This window comes from Panthera tigris, chromosome B3, assembly GCF_018350195.1.
Source record: "Panthera tigris isolate Pti1 chromosome B3, P.tigris_Pti1_mat1.1, whole genome shotgun sequence".
Lineage (NCBI taxonomy): Eukaryota > Metazoa > Chordata > Mammalia > Carnivora > Felidae > Panthera > Panthera tigris.
This window is the reverse complement of record NC_056665.1, coordinates 35,713,389-35,735,287: the sequence shown is the minus strand read 5'-3', so window position 1 is coordinate 35,735,287 and position 21,899 is coordinate 35,713,389. Positions and strand designations below refer to the sequence as shown.

Here is a 21,899-nt window from a genome sequence, read left to right as displayed (position 1 = left end):
CATCCATCCACACATCCATCCATCTATCCATCCATCCGTCCATCCATCCATCCATTCATCCATTCACACATCCATCCATCCATCCATCCATCCACCCATCCACCCATCCATCTATCCATCCATCCGTCCATCCATCCATCCATTCATCCATTCACACATCCATCCATCCATCCATCCACCCATCCACCCATCCATCTATCCATCCATCCGTCCATCCATCCATCCATCCATCCACCCATCCACCCATCCATCTATCCATCCATCCGTCCATCCATCCATCCATTCATCCATTCACACATCCATCCATCCATCCATCCACCCATCCACCCATCCATCTATCCATTCATCCATCCATCCATCCATCCATCCGTCCATCCATTCACACACCCATCCATCCATCCACACATCCATCCATCTATCCATCCATCCATCCATCTATTCATCCACCCACCCATCCATCCATCCACACATCCATCTATCCATTCATCCATCCATCCACCCGTCCGTCTGTCCGTCCGTCCGTCCATCCATCCATCCAACCATCCATCCATCCATCCACACATCCATCTATCCATCCATCCATCCATTCATCCATCCATCCACCCATCTATCCATCCATCCAACAAATATTTGCTCAATGCCTTGCAAGTAAGTACTGTGCTGAGCCCATATTCACAGCCCCACCCCTCACAGAGCTCACAGTCCAACAGGGGAGCTGGACATCAATCCCATACAATGACATACACTTAAGATTATAAACTGAAAAGTGCCACAAAGGGAAAAATCAGGGAGCAATGAGCATGTAGGACAAGGAGACTGAGGGGTTGGTGTTGATGTGAGCCCACAAGGAGGGAATATGTGAGCTGAGACCTGGACTGAGAATAACAGTCAGCCAGAAGGAAGACAGGGACTAGTGTTCTCATTCAAAGGAATAACACATGCAAAGTCCCTGAGGTGGCAGGGAGCTAGAAGAAAGGGAGGGGAGCACAGAGCAGCGGGGGGCAGGGCTGAGCCTGGAGAGACAGGCAGGGGTTTGCTGCTGGACTGGAAGGTCAGGATTGGGCCGATACCCCTTTCCATTACTAGGACAGCATCTGGTTTGGGCTAGGAGCTCAGTATCTGAGGGGTGCCTGAGGCTGTCACCAGTCATCCTTCATGTTGGTGGGGGGGAAGGTTAGTTCAAGGGCTTTGTAGCACATGACCAGACCCTATGCACTATCTCTAAGGGGTGCCATGAAGGTCATCTGTCTACTCTGGGCTCCTTTTGTTCCCCTGTGCTACTGTTAGTGTTTTGATAGGTTTTCTTCCAGATGTGTAGGTAGGGGTCGCTTAGATTTCAGCAGGCCAGCCCAGCCCCAGTAGCCTTGTTGTTCCTCTGGCTCTGTCCTGCCTGTCAATTCCCTCTCTCTCTCTCTCACACACACACACACACACCACACTCCCTGCAGTCACATGGGTATGCCCAGTATGTGCTCACACCTAATACTAGAGTGCTGCTCTTGTGTTCTCAGGCTGCCCTTGGTGATGCCCACATCTGACACCTCCACGGGGTGACAGGGCCTGGCCACCACCGCCTCTGCCACTGCAAGGTGCCAAAGGGGTGCTGCAGCCAACCAGCAAGGAGGCTGCCCCGTGGATTTCTGCCCTGAAGACATTCTACACGACAGTGGGTCACCTGCGCACCTTGTCAAAACAGCACCTGCTATCCCCCTGCTGCCCTCTGTCCTGCGGACTTGGCCCATGGGAGGGTGTCTGGGAACCATACACCTAGGGCAGGCAGTGCTGGCTCCCCAGTCCCCGGGGCCCACCCCTCTGGGTGCCTCCCTCAAACCTTCGTGCAAGCCAGCACATACACACGTGCCCCGGGAAGCCCACCCCACACGATGACCAAGCACGCTTAGAAATATCTGGATCCCCACGCAGACATGACTCAGGCTCTGACTTCCCTCTAGTACATGGGATTGTTAATTTTTTTTTTATAGATTATAATCAGCGTGCATTCAGTTTTGAGTGCTGTTTCTCCACTCTATGCTGCAAGCACGTCCGTTCAGCACACTCTTCATCAACATAATTCCCGGCAGCTCCCTGATGGTCTCTTAAGTGGATGCACCACTTCCCCCGAGCACCCCCCATTGTTGGACGTCGCGCGTGTTTTCAGATTGCCGCTGTTATAGATGGCATGCTTGCCGTCTATTGGGTGACTGGTATACAGTTTCAGAAGAAGAATGACCACCTTAGGAAGTATGAGAGGCTTAGATTCACGGGGTTCAATTGCCATCCAAGTGGTTTGTAGCAATTCCCTCATCCACCAACATTTCACATGGGTAAAGGCACCAGATCATTAACCATAATTGCCGGAGGGGGCTCCGGGCTGGACTCCCCCTCCTTAACAACACCATGAATGACTCTTGAAGCTCAAGGTTGTATAAAAAGCAAGGGGCACTGGCTAAGTACCGAATGCAGACCACAGGGATCAACTGTGTCAAGTTTCAAACCAAACATTTAAGCATAAATATGTACCTAGGATAACATGATCTGCCTACACCACTGTGGCTGTCGTGGGAATCTTGTTTATAACAGTGATCTCACCTCGCAGGTTGCACGAGTGAGGAGCCATGTGGGGTAAGACCCTCACCGCTGCCCTGGATTGCCTTCTGTTGTCTGGCGCAGAGATCACCCCGGCTTCTCCATACCCGCCCGGCCCCAGTTCTGACTGTCCGAGCCCGGACCGGGAGCTCATTCACCCGCCAAGAGGGCTGGAGGGTGTTTATTCTAGAAGTGCGCAATACCCCCAAGGCGAGGGCGGGGTCTTCCTGAGCGGCTCCTCCAAAGCTTTGCCTAGTCGAGCTCCTATTTGCTACTGTCCCAACCTGCTGCAAAAGCAGGGCATGTGGCTGTCCTCCGATTTGGCAGGTGTCTCCTCTAGGCGCCTGGGACGCAATGGCCATCTTTTGCGCTTTGCATTTTGGCGGCAGGAGGGGCTTAAGAACCTTCCGAGCTTGTCGCAGGAAGAGAAATCCACTCCATGTATGTGATCCCTGAATCTATGCACAAGCCGTTTTCCTAGGTTGTGTAAGCGAACACACTGCCCTCTCCCACCCCGGGCAGAAGCTGGGGTGAACTGCACTTGGGCCCGGTGTACCGGGGAGGAGGGATGTTTCCCTCTTTCATGCTTTCCTGCAACACCTTTACTAGCGATTAACTAAGATGATTATACTCATACAGAGTTAACAAGGGGACCCTCGCCAGGGGGCTGTTTGTCCTTTCGAATGGGACAATCCTGACCTTTAACAACAAGATGCAAAGCTTCAATGGAAGAATGGCAGGCAGGGATGAGTCTACATCATTCAGCAGAGACACATCTTACTTGGGGCCGTTTTTTCGGTCATCCTCAAAGGCGACCGACAAGTACAATTTCCTGTTTGGTTGATGATATCAGAGACCGCAGCTGCGTGTCAGAGACTCAGGAACAGGTGGGAAGTTTCTTACAGTGACCAAGTCAGACCGGACTCAGTCCCGGCTCCTCTGAGAATAGCTGTGTGACTTTGGGAGAATCACTCAACCTTTCTGGGCTTCTGTTGCCTCATGTGTAGATCTGAGATAATAGCATTTCTTACACGGTAAGAGTTAAATGAGAAAATTCACGTAAAGTGCTTAATGCAGTGCCCGGCCTGTAGCAGGGGCTTAATAATTGCTGGCTATTATTATAATTATGAGCCTGTCATTTTGAAAATCCCTTTCTTGGGGCTCCAGCAATAATCACCTACCGGGTCGAGTGTCTTACAGCTCACGGGTGACGTTCATCCCATTAACCCTCTGAAGTCTCACAGTAAGCGGGGAGGAAAGTTAATCTTACTTTCCTGCTCTCAGGATAGCCTCCTCATCCCTAAAACGTGAGGTTGCACCTCCCACCCTCGTTACAGGGCTGCAGCCAGAACCCGACAAGAAGGTCTATTTCCAAGTACATCGTACGCACCATGAAACGGCGACCATGGAAGCCGCGTGACCATCTCAGCGGCCGTTTGAGCCTGCACCCTTGCAAAGCTAAATCCAGCCACAGAAGTCTCACGGACAGCCTGCAGCCCTGTCCTCGTCCACGGTCTTGCACTTAAAGGCTGCAGGGCAGACCGGAACGAGAAGCACTGTCGTCAGACAGACTTGAACTGAGTCCTCTGGCTTCGGACAAGTTATTTAATCTCTGAGACCCAGCTTCCTCTGCTTTAAAATCAGGTGGTCCCTTGGGGCGCCTGGGTGGCTCAGTCGGTTGAGCGTCCGACTTCAGCTCAGGTCACGATCTCGCGGTCCGTGAGTTCGAGCCCCGCGTTGGGCTCTGGGCTGACGGCTCAGAGCCTGGAGCCTGCTTCCGATTCTGTGTCTCCCTCTCTCTCTGCCCCTCCCTTGCTCATGCTCTGTCTCTCTCTGTCTCAAAAATAAATAAACGTTAACAAAAATTAAAAAAATAAAATAAAATCAGGCGGTCCCATCTGTCTCCCAGGGCTGTTCTAAAAATTCAATGAAATAATTTAGGTAAAATGCCCATTTATTCCACAAACACCGAGCGTCTACTCTGTGATGGGCTTGACTATAAGGCATGGGAAGAAATTGCTGAGCGGAGGCGAGGCGCCTGCCCTCCGGGACCGGAGGAAACAGACCACACACAGTCAGAGTGCTTTCTGCTGCCAGCCCACAACATCTGACAAAATGTGACTGCAGACAGCTTCAACAAACCGGAAATCTAATATGTTACGTATAGTAGACCCAAAGACAGGACTATCCCCGGGTCTCCTAATTCGCAGCTTCTCCGTGCCATCAAGGGCAACTTTTTCCATCTTTCTGCTCTGCCACCCTCAGCGTACAGATGTTTGCCTCCAGGCTGGTGCCCTCCTGGGCACGAGCTGGCTGCTGAAGTTCCAGGCTGGCATCCTCACATGGCATTAAGAGAAGGCCAGCAAGGCGAGGGACACTTCTTGCTGTCCATTTTTTCTCCCTTGAGATGAAAGTCACACAACATGAAATTGATCGTTTCATTTATTTGTGTATTTATTTTTTTAAAAAATTTGATTTTGAGAGAGACAGAGAGAGGGAGCATGAGTGGGGAAGGGGCAGAGAGAGAGAGGGGGAGAGAGAATCCCAGGGCAGAGCCTGACATGGGGCTCAGTCCTGCCATCTTGAGATCACGACCTGAGTCCAAGTTGAGAGTTGAACACTCAACCGAAACATTTTCACCACCCTTAAAGAAAAACCTTTATGTCCATTTTTAAGAAACCGTTTCCAGCAGCTCAAGAGACGTGTCCTCAAGGCTCATCAACTCAAATTGGGCCACGTGATCATTACTAAACCCATCATGGATAGGAGGAGTGGAATTATTATGCTTGGTCTTTCAGAAGTCCCTCCAGTTCAGCAACCCCTGAAGCACAGGAACATGACCATGACCGTGAGGTTCCTGAACAAATGAATGACCGAAGGAATGAGGGAATAAAATTGTTGAGCCGAGGGAGCACCTAGTAGATGCCCAATGTATGCTTCTTTCCCATAGCAATGAACGTTGGATGAGAGGGCAGACACACTCCAGCCTTCCCAATTTGCCAAAATGAGAAAGAAAAAAAAACAACCAAAATAAATACAATCACAACAGCCCCTCCAAGGAAATGCCCAATTAATTTTCGGTGCCTGGAGAAGGCGTCTTTGCAGTCAAAGAACAGCACACAGCGTTTCAGAGACGGCGAAGGGATCGGCATCTGGAGCCTGGATGGTTTGCCAGCCGCTCGTGAATTACCCAATTACACCATTTTTCTGATCTTTTTCACTACCCCAAACCGACTGCTCTTCTACTCTTTTTAAAAAATGTTACTCAGAAACAGTAGGCCATATTATGCATTTTTGAGACACCTGTTTGCAATCACATTGCCTTTTATGGAACTATTTTGAAGCTGGTTTTCAGGAACGACCTAGAAAGCCAAATTGCTACAGCTTAGCACCTGTACAAAATGTTCTTCCTGCTTCCTGCTGGAGGGTGCACATCCCCTTCCTCTTTGCCTGATGGTGACTGAGAAGAGAGGCGTGTCCCTCCTACCTGTATGATAGCACCTTCGATGCAGGGAACATTCCAGATCATCCCTGCAGCTCCCACCAGGAGTAGTGGCTGATTAAACTGGCACCTTCCCAGAGTCCCTCGTTCCAGGTGACAGGGTAGGCCAGACATTCCCATCACGGGCAAGTGAGGCAATACCTCGGTGAAGCAGGGGTCGATGACTCATCTCCTGTCTCAGAGATTCAGGGCTTCGTTGATTTAACAAATACTGACGGGGGTCATGGATGACTCAACACTGTGCAAGGCATCAAACTTACACACTGCTGTGTGGACCTTGCCTCCTTGGGGCATAAAGTCCACATTAATCAAATGGTCTTCCCCAAACGTAATTAAGCACTGTGGGAGCTCTTTGCACCATCCGGGCCGGACAGGTCCGTTACCAGGAAAAAAACAACAGCGGCGATAACAGTCTTACTGTCAGAAGATTCCAAATGCTCACGGCCCACACCAACCATCTACTCTTCTCTTCCGGCACTTTTCCCATCCCTTCTGGGTCCCTTCAAAGGAAGTCCGGACTCGCTCCTTCTCAAGGTCTTTTGGCTATTCATCTTTTGCTAATATCTGAGTCGCAAATCTCTCTTTTCATAGCTGGCTGGGTATGCGATAAAGCACGTGCCGTAAATATTAATTATAGAATCTAAGTCAGAGGTCAACACATTTTTTCTTTTTAAAGTTTAATTATTTATTTGAGAGAAAGACAGAGAGACAGCGTGAGCAGGGGAGGGGCAGAGAGAGAAGGAGACACAGAATCTGAAGCAGGCTCCAGGTTCTGAGCCATCAGCACAGAGCCCGACGCGGGGCTCGAACTCACGAACTGTGAGATGATGACCTAAGCTGACGTCAGATGCTTAACCGACTGAGCCTCCCAGGTTCCCCAAGATACGGTGTTTATTTTTTTTTAATCAGTGCAAATAAAGTAGTGAAATATTTGTGACTCAGCTAAATCTGTTGGCCTTGTCCCTCGTGGTGTATGATTTTGGTGAGGAACCTTTCCTTCCCTGACATCAGGTAACTATTCTCTGGGGTTTTCTGTGTTCTGGGGGGACTTCCCCGTGTGTGTGATGACAGCTCAGAACAGAGCTGTATCTCCACGAACACGCTCAGTCACCCATGCCCTTGACATGTTGGTCCCTCCTTCGTGCTGACTGGGAGGCCTTCTCAGTCACCTGCTGAGCTCCCCTTGCGGCAGATCTGTTTCCAGCTGTTTCCATGGTCCCTTTTCCATCCTGGGGACACTCTCGTCTTGCTTCCCCTCCCCTGTCCCCTCCCCCAGCCTCTCCCAGCCTTTCCAGGGGGTCCCTGAGAGGTGACAAGTCCTTCTTGGCTCTGGGCAGTGATCCCCATTGTCCACTCGGAGAGAGGCTCAGGTCCCCAGGCCTCATGTTCAGTTCAGGGAAGGCCCTGGCTACCCGCACCCGCTGTGACATCACTTCATGTTTTATGAAGCTGATACAGTCTCTGTCTTCACTCTGTCTTACCCAAGTCCCCTCCCCACCAGGAACAAGGAAGAGAAAACAGAAGGGGGGTGGAGGTGGGAAAAGAAAGTTCTAGTCACTCCTTAGAAGGAAGCATGCAGGGAGGCCCCACAACCTCCTGTGGGGCCTCACGAAGCCCTGGAGAAGACCCAGCTTCCAGCCCCGTGTCTGCCTCTCACTGACCTCACTCCATGGCCTCCCTCCTCATGAGGGCACAAAGCCAAGCCTGAGAGGCATCTCCCATGACGACGACGGCCTTGTCTCTCCTTTCCTGGCATCTCTGCCACACCTCTGCCCACCCCCCCCCACCCCCCGAGTTCAGAGCCCCCTCCCGGAATCCTCTCCTCGCTCCTGGGATTCTCCGGCAGCATTCGCCGATTAGAGACCCTCAGGGGACCCTGGCATTAAAGGGCCCTGTGGCCTCGGGCAGGACCCTTTCCCTCTGGGGGCCCCGTGTGTCTGTGCCTCCTCTGGTAAGATTTCCAGGCAAATGGTGCAAAATTCCAGGCCTCAAAAGGCCCTCATTGCAAACCGGAGTTTGTAAGCGGTCTACACTGCACGGAGCTCTTTTACCCCTAGACAAGCTGACTCCCTACAGTCATCAGATATCGGGGCGGGGCCCGGGCGTTGCCATCGACCCCCGAGGTAAGTCTCACTCAGCCTCCTTGTGCCACTGCTGACTTCCTTTTGGCTTCATCTCTAAATTAAAACAGGTGTCTTAGCCGCCTGCGAACATTCTGGCAGAGTCTAGCTGCAGCACAGTGAAGGAAGGCATCCACCTCCATGGCCAGGGGGACACAGCTCATTATCCTGCTCCCTGGGCTCTTCCATTTAATTAGGGGGCAGGGTCGCTGCCACCAACCCAGCCCCTCCGAGCTACCGGACTCACGGGAACCCTGCTTTGCACCTGCAGAGAGGATATAGAAGGGAGGCCCGGTCACTGCTTCCTGACTCCCCAGCTTAGCTCCGGGTCCCGGTGTCCCCTGTTCTCGCCCCCTGTGGCTCCCTTGGGGGCAACCCCCCCTCCGCTTTTGCAAGTGGGAGGTGGGGGGGCTGGCATCCTCCGCTGGTTTCCAGGGGAGACTGGAAGCCTTTACTGGCCCTCTTTCTCAGAGGCAGGAGCAGGGTTATGCAGCTGGATGAGACAGGAAATGTTTCAGGCAGGCCCCATACAGACTCCAGGAGGCAGCACTGGTGGAAGGCCTGGCCTGAACGGGGAAGAGGGAGGCCTGCCCCTGGGGTTTCGTTTTCAGTGTTAGACTCAATATGTTTTAAAAGATAGACTCTTTTAAACATAGCTCTTGAGGCATGATGAAGACAGACCCGGGTTCCACTCCCCGCTCTGCACTGAACAGGCTGTGGGACGCTGGGATAAGCCAGCTGACGGTCCTAAGCCTCAGTTTCCTCATCTGTGAGATGCGGCTAAGAATACCCGCCCACGGAGGGCTTCTGTGAGGATTAAGAATGAGATGCTGTGTGTGTAACATTATTTATCACCACGTTGGCCTTGGTCTGTTGTCTCGCGGTTTGTTGGTCTAAAATTTTGTAGGTGCTACGTCAGGGACAAAGAAAAGGGAACACTTTTGAGGTCAACAAGAGGAAAAAGAATGGCGTTGCGCGATGCAGGGATGGGATTGCAGTGGGCAGGCCCCCAGGCGGGGAGCATTCTCGCCCAGGCAAGACGCCAGAAGGGTGGGTGGCCCTGGGCAGCCACAAGGAGGCCAGGCCCCCAGCTCAGGGTTACCTGCCTGGCAAAGACCTTCGCCCTTCACGCAGCCGAGGAGTGGACAGTGTTTGGGAGCTGGGGGCTGCAGGAGCTTACCCCATGCAGGACGAGGGGGTGCCGACCACCGCCTGGCCTCTGGGGGTCCTGCTTCAGTTCTGGGCTCCATGAAAACTCCAGCAACCTGAAGTTCCTGGGGCGGGGGGTGGCGCAGAGAGAGTGGGGGTGTCAGATCATAAGAGTAACTGCCACAGAATTCCCCGCCACCCTGGAACGAGGGTACCTCAGGCGCAGATTTGGGATGACGGAGGTAAAGAAGCTGGGCATTTCTCACTCGTCGGTGATTCTGGCCTCAGACCACCGTGTGGAGCGCGGCCTGAGGTCGACGGCTGGGAAATGGGAGCTGTCCTCAGTTTCCCCTCTGTAAACCGGGGATCACCAGCTGGAGGGTTGGAGGGTTAAGCCTGACGCATAAGTAAGCACCGGGGGAGGGGTGGCCATACTGTTTCATTCTGGTTGGCTTCTTCTTGCACGGGAGGGGGCGGGTAGTCCAAGGGTGCAGGATGTACTGCAGTGAAACAAAGGCATTGCGGCCAGCCCCGCCGCGGCCCCCTTGCCGCCACACTGGCGGTGCCATTTTCCAGGTTGACCTGGGGGGTGGCGCCAGTGAAGGTCAACAAACATCTTTGGGCAGCTGCCCCCCTACCCAAGGGACAGAAAGAACTAAGCACAACTGGGGCGCCTGGGTGGCTCCGTCGGTTAGGTGTCCGACTTCGGCTCAGGTCACGATCTCGCGGTTCGTGAGTTCAAGCCCCGCGTCGGGCTCTGTGTTGACGGCTCAGAGCCCGGAGCCTGCTTCGGATTCTGTGTCTCCCTCTCTCTCTGCCCCTCCCCTGCTCACGCTCTATATCTCTCGGTCTCAAAAATAAATAAAACATTAAAAAAAAAACCCAGAATTAAGCACAACTAAGGGTGATTTTAAACAGGATTGTTTTGTCTTCCAAGGTGGTCTTGGCTGGACCTCTTGCAGGGTAGAGGGGAAGGGGTTCCGAGCAGCTGCTTGTTGTTGGGGAGGGTTTCAGACGCCTTTGCCACTTGGTCCCATCGGCCAGTGCTGCCATGAGTCAGCCTCAGTAAGGAAGAGACCTGGGGTGATTGGGAGCCCCAGCGTGAGCGGCAGATGTGTGTGTGTGTGCGAGGATGCCGAGAAGCCCAGGAGGGCATTTGGGCAGGCGTGGAGACACAGAACCCCCGGAGGGTTTGCACCGCAAAGAGCTGGGAGTGTAGAGGGGAGCAGGTGTGACAATGGGGTCAGGGCTGTCGGAGATACTAGGCAGGGGTCAGGGGCCATGAGGACGGGCCCACAGAGGTAGGCGGGGCCAGTCCTGGGAAACAGTCCTTAGTCTCTCCTGGTGCTGTGCTCTCGGCCCCTGGCACGGCTAAGTCTGCACCTTTCCTTACAGCCAAGTCTTCCCCAGCCCCTTCTGTCCAAGGGCACGACTCCAGGACCCGCTCCCTGGCAGTCCCCCTCAACAGCTTTGCCCAGCTCGGACTTGAGATTTCACAGACCAGTGGCGTTCGAAATATAAACATAATAGCAAGTCAACAGAAGGGGCCAGCTGTTTCCTTTGCCACATAAGGTCATTCTTAAAACCTAATTGTTCCCATTATTGCATAAAATAGGGGGGAAATTTACTACCCAAGCCTTGGAAAGACATAACCTTGGAGTCATCCCTGACCATCTTTCTGGTGTCCCCACATCCAACCTGCCAGACTGGACCCAGGTCTGGTTAGGTGTTCGTTAAAGAAAAAGAACGTCGAGTCCAAAATTAAGTATGAGAGTGCGTGTTATTGAAAAAAAATTGTTTTTAATATTTATTTCTTTTTGAGAGAGAGAGAGAGAGAGAGTGAGCAGGGGAGGAACGGAGAGAGGGAGACGTAGACTCTGAAGCAGGCTCCAGGCTCTGAGCTGTCAGCACAGAGCCCCACGCAGGGCTGGAACCCACAAACCGCGAGATCATCACCCGAGCTGACGTCGGACGCTTAACTGACTGAGCCACCCAGCGCCCTGACTGAGTGTTATTTAGGATGAGAAATCACAACAAATCCCATCTTAAAAAGCTGACAAATACCACACACACGACAAAATCCAGGAACCAACAACAATATTTAGCAGTTAGCTGCCTGACATGCCCATAAGATAGCTTTCCCCTCTATTCTGGACTATATTCTCTTTGATCCTTTTCCCCCACGTCAACGGCTTCGTGCTAGCATTTTCTGGAGGCAAAACAGCAGGCCGATTCTATCTTCCCTTTAGCACCGTCGACTGAATTTTGCTGTTATTGAGCATTCGGAGGCGTTTCTTTCAGCTTTGGAGATCGCTGCTGTCAGGTCATTGGGATTGTAAGGCTGTGGCCACCTCTACCAAATTTCCTTCAGGGGCGAGCGGTCAACATGTTCCATGTTCCTAATTGTATACGGGAGAGTGTTGAGTATGTTCCTTACAGGAAGGAACCTCCCCGACTGGGCCAGGCACGGTGACAGCCAGAGTCCCTGCTCAGAAGTGTGCAGGCTGATGACGGGAAGAGAGTCCCTTGGACTAGCTTCTGGCTCCGTATGGCTTCTTTCTTCTCCACAGTCCGCGGACAGAATCCGGTTTGCTCAAGAACGTTCAGCATTTCCTTGATCTGTCTCCAGGCCGCGGGCTGCAGCCGAAACATCTCCATTGACCAGCTGGGGGGCCGGGGTACGGGGTGGCTTCCCCGACAGCCTGTTGACTCACCAGTGCACATTGTACCACCTCTCTGGGACGACTCCCTTTCAACAAGGGAGGGGGAAAAAAATCTTCTCTGTGGGATTCTCAGCCCAGGAAAAACTGGTCTAGGGGAGAGTTCTCGGCCGGAGGGATCTTGCCAGGCCCTGCCCACTGGCTCTGCTCCCGCTGAAAACGGTCACAGGGATGGTCCCGAAAACAGAGATCCCTAATGAGGTGGCAGGGACCCACAGCCTGGTGCACCCTCCGCCTCCCCCTCTCCCTCCACACCGATTTTTGGAGCTTGATTTCTGGGCCTGTTCTTTTCTCTGAAAAAGTAATAATAAGGCATTCTGGCTTGGGGAAAAGATGATTAAATTTCAAATTACCCTTCCTGCCAGATAAGATTGAAATCTCTGGATCCAGGCAGGCCGGAGACCTGTTCTGCACACAGGAAGCCGTAACAGGGGTTTATTTGCACGTGGCGGTGGGAGGGGGGAGGGGGACTGAAATGGAGCAGTGTGTTTAAAACGACATTAAGGGGAGGCAAGCACGGTAATTGGGGCATTTGTTATACTGTAAGGAGCTTTCCCGAACATGGAAATTAAGAACATTGCGATTATGATTTGGAACTTGGCGAGGGAAATCAGATCCATCCGCCCGTCGCAGCACCCCTCCCCCCACGTCCCCCTCCCGCTCCTCCTGCCATTAAAAGGCAGAGGGTGAAGGAAGGAGGCGCAAGAGGGCTTTCAGGGTCTTTGGGAGGGAGGAGCCGTGGACAGTTATTAAACGCTTTAATAATGCGGAGAGTTGCGGCTTCGGCTTGGGTTTGGGGAGGCTTTGATCAAACCCAGCCTCGTTGGCAGGGCCTGCTTACCCAGGGGAGGCCGAGAGGAAAACGGCAGGCGGGAAAGGGCAAGGAAGGGCCGGGAGCCCAGCCTCGGATTTCAAAGCTGCACCGAGGGTGCCCTGCAACAGGCTAGAGGTTCTCATTTTCTTCCCAATGCCTTGAAGGCAGGACGCAGGCGTCTCTTCGGCATTCAGGCTTGTCACAGAACTCAGACTGGAAGCAGGTGTTCGAGGGTGTGTGTGTGTGTGTGTGTGCGCGCGCGCGCGCGCGTACAGGCTAGGCCACAATCTAACGATGAGTGTAAACTGTGAGTTACGTGAAGACAGGCTGGCGTGTGATGTCCTTGCACACTCAAAAATGAAAACTAGGCTGGGGCGCCTGGGTGGCTCAGTCGGTTGACCGTCCGACTTCAGCTCGGGTCACAATCTCACAGTCCGTGAGTTCGAGCCCCCGCATCGGGCTCTGTGCTGACAGCTTGGAGCCTGGAGCCTGTTTCAGATTCTGTGTCTCCCTCTCTCTCTGACCCTCCCCGTTCATGCTCTGTCTCTCTCTGTCTCAAAAATAAACATTAAAAAAAATTAAAAAAAAAAAACAAACGCCTACTAAATGGAGAATAAATTCACATAAATGTGAATGTGAGACCAGGCTGGCTCCCAGGGCTCCTGACCTGCTGTCCCATGGTGTCTCTTCTTCTACACAGGGCTTATGTGCCCAACCAGTTGAGTGTCCACAGGTGAGGGACCCTCGGTCACAACCCAGCTTCCTGCTATAAAGATAAAAAGGCTATCTAAAATTTCCTGTAAATTGCAGTTTGGCTCTGGATGGAAGGACCCTGCTGGGACCACAGTTCTAAACCTCAGTCCTCTTAGCAGGGCGCTTCCCAGGCCAGAATGCTCAGTCTTGACAGAAGCCTCAGAGCCTCCCCCGGCAGCCTTGGCCGCACCTCCAGAGGCTGGCACTGAACTTGGCACGCGGTAGGAACTCAAAAATATGTGTTGCTGGACTGTGTAGCTGACCGGTGACGGCCTTGCACACCCTGCTCAGATCCCGGGGACTCCTACTTTGCACACACTTCTAAGGGGCTGGTCGAGGGCTTCCCCATCCCTTGGCGCGTTCGGATCAGGAGGGGACGGTTTCTAAAGGCCAGCACGCTGATGGCAGGGAGAGAAGGCACCAGGACAGAGGGCAGCAAGGGAGAACATAGCAACGTTGGCTCAGGAGCATTGGTTACAGCCCACCGAAGAACTCTGGAACGCTCGGAGCGATGGGGCCCTTGTCGGCTCACAGAAGGAAGCTCACAGAAGGGGACCCAGTGTGGGAAATAGAGTGAGTGTTTCCTGGTCTCCAGGCTGTAGGGACCATGGGCAGGGATGCTCTTAGACCTTCCTTTACCTTCTCACTCTGACGTCAGCAGCAGACCCCCTGGACCGGGGGGGGGGGGCGGTGTGTGTGTGGCCTGGCTCAGCGTGTGGCCTGGGCCTGCTCTTAGCTGGGTGAGTGAGAGCCTCTCTTGAGAGCCCTTCCGAGGCGGCCCCCAGAGAGAGACCCTGGGGCTCATCAGGCAAGGGGAGGGTTTGCTGGGCAGCGAGGAAATCAACATGGGCAGCACTGGGGAAGGGACTCCCACTGGAGGCTCTGGGCCCCTCAACTGGCTGCAAACTGGATAAAAAGCAGGAACAGCTCACCTGCCCATCATCTGATGGGCAAATGATGTGTGATTTCACCAACTGTCCCCACTGTCCTTTTAGGGACAGCGTGATTTCCATATGAAATGATACAAACTTATTTTTAACTTGTTATTTATTTAACTTTTTAAAAAAGTCTTCTAATGTTTATTTATTTATTTATTTTTTGTTTATTTATTTTTGAGAGAGAGAGAGAGACAGAGCATGAGCTGGTGAGGGGCAGAGAGAGAGGGAGACACAGAATCCGAAGCAGGCTCCAGGCTCGGAGCTGTCAGCACAGAGCCCGACGCGGGGCTTGAACCCACGAATCACAAGATCGTGACCTGGGCCGAAGTGGGATGCTTAACCGACTGAGCCACCCAGGCGCCCCTATTTAACTTATTTTTTTAAATATGGTGCTTAAATTGAGAACCTTCACTTAGCTGGGGATTGACTTTTGAGAACCCTTCCCATATTTCCAGGCCAACGGGCATTCCCCTTTCCTCTTGCCCACTGAGACCCTAACCTGGGCTCTGGCGAAAAGGACACTGGCCCTGCCTTGATCTTTGCATCAGACCAAGAGCTGTCAGCAAAGGAGCACTGGACAGGGAGTTGAGCGGATGTGGACATCAGCGTCAGCCCTGCCCCTAAGAGCTGTGTCATCTGAGCCTCCCGTTGTCACACCGGCAAACGGGGTTGAACAGACCCTGGCCAGCCCGAGAGTGGGGTGGTGGGCAGGGCTCACAGCAAGCAGCGAGCAGCGAGCTCTGGGCTGCTCCGAGAATTAAATGAGATACGGTGTGTGAAGCACCTCCCGGAAGGCCCGCCGTGGAGAAGGGAGCGCGGAGGTTAATTGAATGGAAAGGCGAGGGGAGAAAAAAGGGAGGACTGACTGCGTCCCCGCGCAGAGCGTCCCAGATCCTGCTGGACTTGCCAGCTGCTGCCTGGAATTTTGCAGTAAAGCATTCTCCTTTTCGCCTAAAGCATTGATCCCAATTAAAATGCTAATTATCTCCAAGGGTTCTCCTTTTTCATTTTTTTTTTTTTTCACTAGTCTGCCACTGACCCCAGAGTGTGGATGAGGGGATCTGTGAGCCACAGTTCATGGACGGGGATGGAAAAGGTGGCTTATCCCCGCAAGGCACCCAGGGCCCCCACCTTCGCGCCGTCATTTCCCCATGTGATGTGAGCGTGAGTCAGATGCTCAGATGCCCTTCTCACTGCCCCCTGCGTCCACCACCCTCATTCCAGCCGCCATGCCTTTGGTCCTGTTCTCTCTGTGCCTGGAATGCTCCCCTCCTCCTCTCTGCTCCACCCCCCCGCTCCCCAGGGCCCGGTTCAAATCCTACCTCCTCCAACTCGCACCATTTTCTCTTTCCTCTCCTCCTGTGGGATGTCTCCTCAGTGCCACATACTTTGCCCTTAACGAAGGACAAAGTGCGTGGTAGGATGACCATCCTAGGAAAGGCTTACAGGTGGTTAGCCCTCCCTGGTTCCACAGGCAGCACATGTCATGGACACAGTATCGCGTGGACGAGAGAATGTGGCCCTTGGTGGCGCCGACTTGCGATCACATCCGGGTTCACCCTGGGCATTCGTCGGCGTCTCTGAGCCTGCTGCCTCCTCCGTGGAAGGGACGACTCAGCACGAATAATAGGGCAGCGATGTATGTAAACAGCCTGGCGTGTAATAGGGTTCCAGAAATATTAGCAGCATCCTCTGGCTTGGTCTTCCCCTCCTCCACCGATTTTCTAATGATTCCATGAGATAGCCAGAGCATTACATTCCCACTGGACAGATGGATAAACTGAGGCCCAGGCAGGTAAGGAGACTTGTCCAAGGTCACGTGGAAGCCTGATTCCCAGGTGGATGCCCCAGGCAGCCCCCCCCTGGCTCCTGCCTTAGAGTCTCCTGCTCCTGTTCTCGCTCAGGAGGCTCTGTCTGGGGGCAGATCAGCCATGCTGGGGGCATTGAGGGGACAAGAAGCAGCAGCGAGAAGGGTACAAACCAACAGCCCCGAAGAGAAGGCTCTGCTGTGGGAAGTAAACTGTGACTTTCTCTTCTGCGTAGTAGATATTTTCTAACAAGGTCCTCGGTCTCCTGCTCTTTTTCTGCAGTGGAGTTAACCTCGGTCTCTTCCTGTGCTTCAGCTGCTGATGCCGAGGCGGTTTACGGAGCGGGCAGCTGTCACCTCGGAGGGGTGGGAGCTCAGAGCAGAGTGAGGTCAGCACTGTACGGGTCTGTGCTCCTTCTTTTACCGGGGGTGGGGGGGTCAGGAGGGGAAATGAGGCTAGAAGGGACCAGCTGGAGGCTTCTTGGTCCAGAATTGGAACCAGCCAGGAACTCACTCAAACAGAAGAGGCAGGACTGGAAAGGAGCAGTGCCTCGTCATTCCTAGGGTCCTTCGTCAGAGTCCCCTGGCCCAACTCTCTGTTGGCCTGGGAACCCGGCGGGGGGCTCCTAGCACAGCCAGGAGAAGTCAAGGGGGCTTTCTTGAGTAAAGCACTACCCCTTGCTGAGTTTTGGAAGGCAGGTCGCTGCAACCCGGGCACTATCGACATTTGGGCTGCACCCTTCTTTGCCGTGACTCCGTGCGGTGCACTGCAGGCATTCAGCGACGTTGACCTCTTCTGGCTACACGCCGACAGCTCCCTCCCAAAGCTGTGACTGCCAAAAATGTCTCCAGGCATCACCAAATGTCCCCGGGGAGTGAAACTGTCTCCCATTGAGAGCCACTAGAGGAAGAAAAGAGGGGGTCCAGGCAAAGGGCATGGCTTTGACATGTTTGGGGAGCCCTGAAGTTTGCCACAACAGCAGTGAGCAACCCCCCGACCCCCCCCCCCCGCCCCCAGAGGGCCTCTGCGGGGATAGATGAGGCTGCACACATACTCAGAGCCTTAATGAAAGGCTTCGTATGATCTGCTCAGCCTTTTAAAAATTGTTCTGGAAGTTACTGTCCCGCTCCTCTGAGCCCTTCGCTTGGCAGTGGGTGTCTTGTCTTATCCACCTCTGCAGAAGCCTCTGCAAATGCCCTGGGGGCAGCGCTTTTGCAGGACCTCTGGAACACGCAGTCTCTGCGGGGCTGCCCTAGCAGGTGGATATGGTAGAGACCCCCCCCCCCCCTCCAATCCAAGCATCCATTAGATGGTCACCTGTACAAAATAGATAAAGGAGACATACGTTGCTAAACCTTAACAAAAGATTAGCCAACGGAGCCCTTTAACTGACGCCTGCCTGAGCGCCTGTAAAATATCATCCACTTTATGAGGGACAAGTTTGCCCACGGTGTTTCCAGACAGTCACTGCAGAAAGCAAGTTACCTCATGTTTATCTGTACCTAATTCCCAGCCCAAACACACTTGACTATTTCGGTCTAGACCACACTTGATCATTGCAAACAGCCACCAAATCCCTCTCCTCTCCTGTTTACGGATGGAAACAGCTGCTGTATTTGCATGCCGGGCTCCTTAGGATAAACACAACTCTGATTTCCTAACTTTCTTGGGAGAATTCCTCCTCGGCGCCCATGTTTATTAATGAAGCTGGCTTGGAGATACAGCAGGCATCCCTGTAATCTCTGGGGCTTTCGCTGAGGTCAGCTGGGGAGAGTGGACATCACCTGGGGAAAGCGGGGGGCGGTGAGCCCCCTCCCGGTGGGCCGTATCTGAGGCATCAAGCCCGGCCCCACCTCCAGGAAAGGATCGAGGTTTCCCTTCACGAGAATCCCCAAGTTCCCCATCACTTTTCTCTGACTACTTCATTTTGCCTTGGCTGCCAGGAGGCTCGGGGGGGCAAATCAGATCTTATTATTCGAGGCTCCTGAAGCGTTCTTCCTCCCAGTTTGCTACGTGGCTCAGGAAACCTCTTTTTTGGTTTTCGTTTGGGTTGTTCTCTGTGTGTTTTCATATTAGAAACTGCCTCAAGTACTCTCAGGAAGTGGGCGGGGCGTCAGGAGCAAACAAACATCAAAACGCACCAAACCTTTTCTCCCGCCTCCGTCAAAATGCAGCCACGATGTGTCTCTTTTGCTGAAGGAGTCCCTCCGTATGGGAGAGGTGATTAAGATAACCCACAGTGATGCTGGGACGGGGAGGTGTGAGCTGGAATGGGCCTGCGGGTCTCAGAGAAAGGAAGGAAATAACATCGTTAACTACGCCCAGGCCTTGGCCAGTATTTACAACCCAGGGATGAGAACACCAACATCCGGGAAAAAGGAAAAGGCTTTTTCAGGCCGAGACTAGAACCCGCATCTGCCGGCCCCTCCCAGCCTGGAGCTGTAGGCATGACTCCCCTGCCGTGTCCTTGAAGCTGAGGAGACTGGGCCAGCCAGTTAACCGAGGCCTTCTCTCAAGCCGGCGTCTTGTTCCAAAGGGGAGGCCCTACCGGGGGCATGTCATTGGGAAATGAGGTGTGAGTGGCCAGTCGCTGTCTGGGTTCTGAGTTCCGGCAGGGGAGGGCCTCCAGACGGCTTTGGTTTGTGATGGGCAGGGCAGGGCGGGCTGGGAGAGGAGAGGCCGGGTCATGTAACCAGCAGGAGAGAGCAGCAACTTCTGAAGGACGAGTAAGGTCAAGTGTTAAGCCTAGAGGACAATCATGGCTCCTTGGAGCATAGATTTGACCCAGAAGCAACTCGACCAAGTGTCGTCCAGCCTCACCTTAAACATCCCCGGGGGTGGAAAGATTCATGACCCGTCCTGAGCCAGACGGGACAGGCAGGTGCTGAATGTCCTGACTCACGGGCTCCTGGGTCCCAGAGGTGAAAGAAATGTGGAGTGGCAGGCGAACGGTCCCTCTGCTGAAGGCAGCTGTGGGTACTCGGGCCACCTCTCAGGGGACCGCTGTGCAGTGCCTGGCCTGCCTCTGGCGATGCCTCAAGTGCGATGCGGAGGACTGCAGCCGCGATGATCCAGAAGGGCCGGAAAATAAAGCTGCTTTCCAGCCTTAGACGTCCCTGCGAGAGACGGAAGATGAATCTGGAATTGGGCTCGGGGGAGGGGCGGGGGAGGTGCAATGCCCTGATTTGTAGTGTTTGCCGGCTCCCACGGGTGCCAGGCTCCCACCATGGTCAAGCTCAAGCCGCCAATGTCCAGGTCGCGGAACGCACGTTGCGAGAGATGCTAACAGTCCTGCCGCCGGCTGGTCTCACGTCACATCGTGGCCTGGTCTCCGTTACCGCTCTGACTCTCACTCGCCAGGTACCTTTAGGCCCCGGCTTCCTCATCTATAAAATGGGATGTCCCCATTTTATATTTCCAGGCCTTTTTGGAATACAAGAATACAAGAGCTTGAAACGAGCTTGGGACTATCACCAATTTTGATGGGAGGCAAAACAGGACAATGTGCCCTGGCAGAGGACTAACGTGACAGAGCAGGGAGGCCCGGGGTTTGAATCCAAAACCCCAAGCCCGAGTCCACGTTTGCGGCCCAGGTAAGCCACGGGTCTCGGTCTCCCCGCCTGTGAAATGTGGGTCCCCCTTCGCCGCCCCGGCCACCTCCTGGGGTGTGGTGAAACCGGAGGGATAAAAAAAAAAAAAAAAAAAAAAATCCCGTATTTTTCAAGAGCCCCACGCACGGGAGAGGGAGGTGGCAGATGGCTGTGACAGAAACGACAAAAAAGAGGGCCAGCCCAACCATCAAAGGGACAATTTACGCTCCAGAAAACTAATCCCTAATTATTCCTTTCTGTTCTGAAGAGACAGGGGCCCAGAAGAGAAGCCAGTGTGGTTCAACCTTCACGTGACCATTTAAGCCTGAACCAGGAAGAGGAACAGCTATACATGTACACAGGCTAGAATTTGAATACCTAATTCGAGGAGGCATAGAAATTGGCAGTTATTCAAATGAGTGCATTTGCATATATAGGGTTTAAGGCTACATGATAATTCCTTAATATTTTTCCCATAGTGCAGAGTAAGGACTTTAGATCTTTCTCCTTCCTTAGATCTTTCTCCTTCTTTTAGGAGGGGATTGCTAAGACAGCTGGGGGGAGCCCGGGCTCTGGGTGTGCCAGGATTTGGGGGTGTGGGGCGAGCACCCAAGGGGCTGCCGAGAAGCCCTTTTCTACAGTTGAGGAGGTGGTACTGACCTGTGGGCATTTGACCGTGACCTCCTGACTCAGCAGTGCCAGCCGGGGGCACGTCCTCTGCCTCTTAGGGGTTGCAGAGGCTCCAGGACGGCTTGTCTAGGTCCTAGTAGAGTGGGGTGCTCCAAGTGTGACCCCCCGACCGGCGGCAGCAGCCCGCGGAAGCATGTGAGGCATGCAGGTTCTCAGGCCCACCCCAGATCTATTAGGCGGGAGATGCTCCGAAGGTGGAACCCGAGCCACAGTCTGTTTTAACGGGATCCCGGTGCGCGCTCCAGTGGGAGAACCCTTACCCCGAAGCGTCCCTTCCTTCAGGAATCTGTTTCACACACATGGGGCTCAAGGTCGCATGGTCATTTTGGATTTATTTCCCAAGGCCACGCCAAATTCTCATCCGACAGCTTCCGGGGATGGTTTTGACTTCCTGGGTTCTCTTCAGGAGCGGGGATGAGGAGGAAACCACTCCTCCACTGTGGTGGCCTGGCTGTCGGCAGGCAGTGGGGGACCTGCCACCCGCTGACCTCATGCCCTCCTTCCTCACCAGTAGGGGTCGGCTGAGCTCAGGCTGGGCTGCTATTGTGGGCAGGTGCAAGGAGCCCCACGTCATGGCTGAGGCACCCAGAAATCGCTGGAATTTCTTGGACCCAGGCCCTGGCCTACGCTGTCTGCCTGAGCAGGGCCTCTACCTGCCATTACTTAACAGGGGACAGACAGGGGGTCTTGGGACCAAGAAGATTCCCCGGTCCGGAGGTCAAGGAAGTCTTCCTGAGGATGGCTGACGAGAAAAGCTGCCAGGGCGGACAGAGCTTCACTCTTACCTGGGAGACGGGGCCCAAGAATAAAGTGAACTTCTAGAGGCCACAGCGAGTCTTTGAAAGTTGCTAAGTAGAGGAGGTACGTGACCAGATTTATGTTGTGCAAAGCAGTACTGGCTGCAGAAAGGAGCCTGGCTTGGAGGCTAAGGTTAGGATCCAGGTTGGGATCCCAGATTTGTGCCCCAGGATCGGGGTCCTGCCTTCACAGACTTGACAACCGGATTTGTGGTTGTGGTCCCGACTCTCAGGGCAGGCCACTGGGTGGAAATGCCAAGCAGGAAGGATGGGCTGCCACGAAGACCAGGGATAGGGACCTGGGTCAATTCGGAATGGAAGAGGCCATCAGGAGAGCTGGTTCAATAGGAGGAAAAGGCAAGAGTTTGGGGTCATGCAGGTGGATCTCGGAGAGAAAAAGATGGCACCTGGATTCAGATCAATATGAAGGAT

General features: G+C 53.7%; 1 long non-coding RNA gene across 1 annotated transcript; it reads left to right on the top strand.

The window, feature by feature from the left end:
* The first annotated feature begins 7,875 nt into the window (after positions 1-7,875).
* On the top strand, positions 7,876-21,552 carry LOC122239435. Its single transcript, XR_006218531.1, has 5 exons — positions 7,876-8,211; positions 16,673-16,778; positions 19,812-19,983; positions 20,249-20,334; positions 21,341-21,552. It is a non-coding gene; the product is annotated as an uncharacterized LOC122239435 (long non-coding RNA).
* The last annotated feature ends 347 nt before the right edge of the window (positions 21,553-21,899 follow it).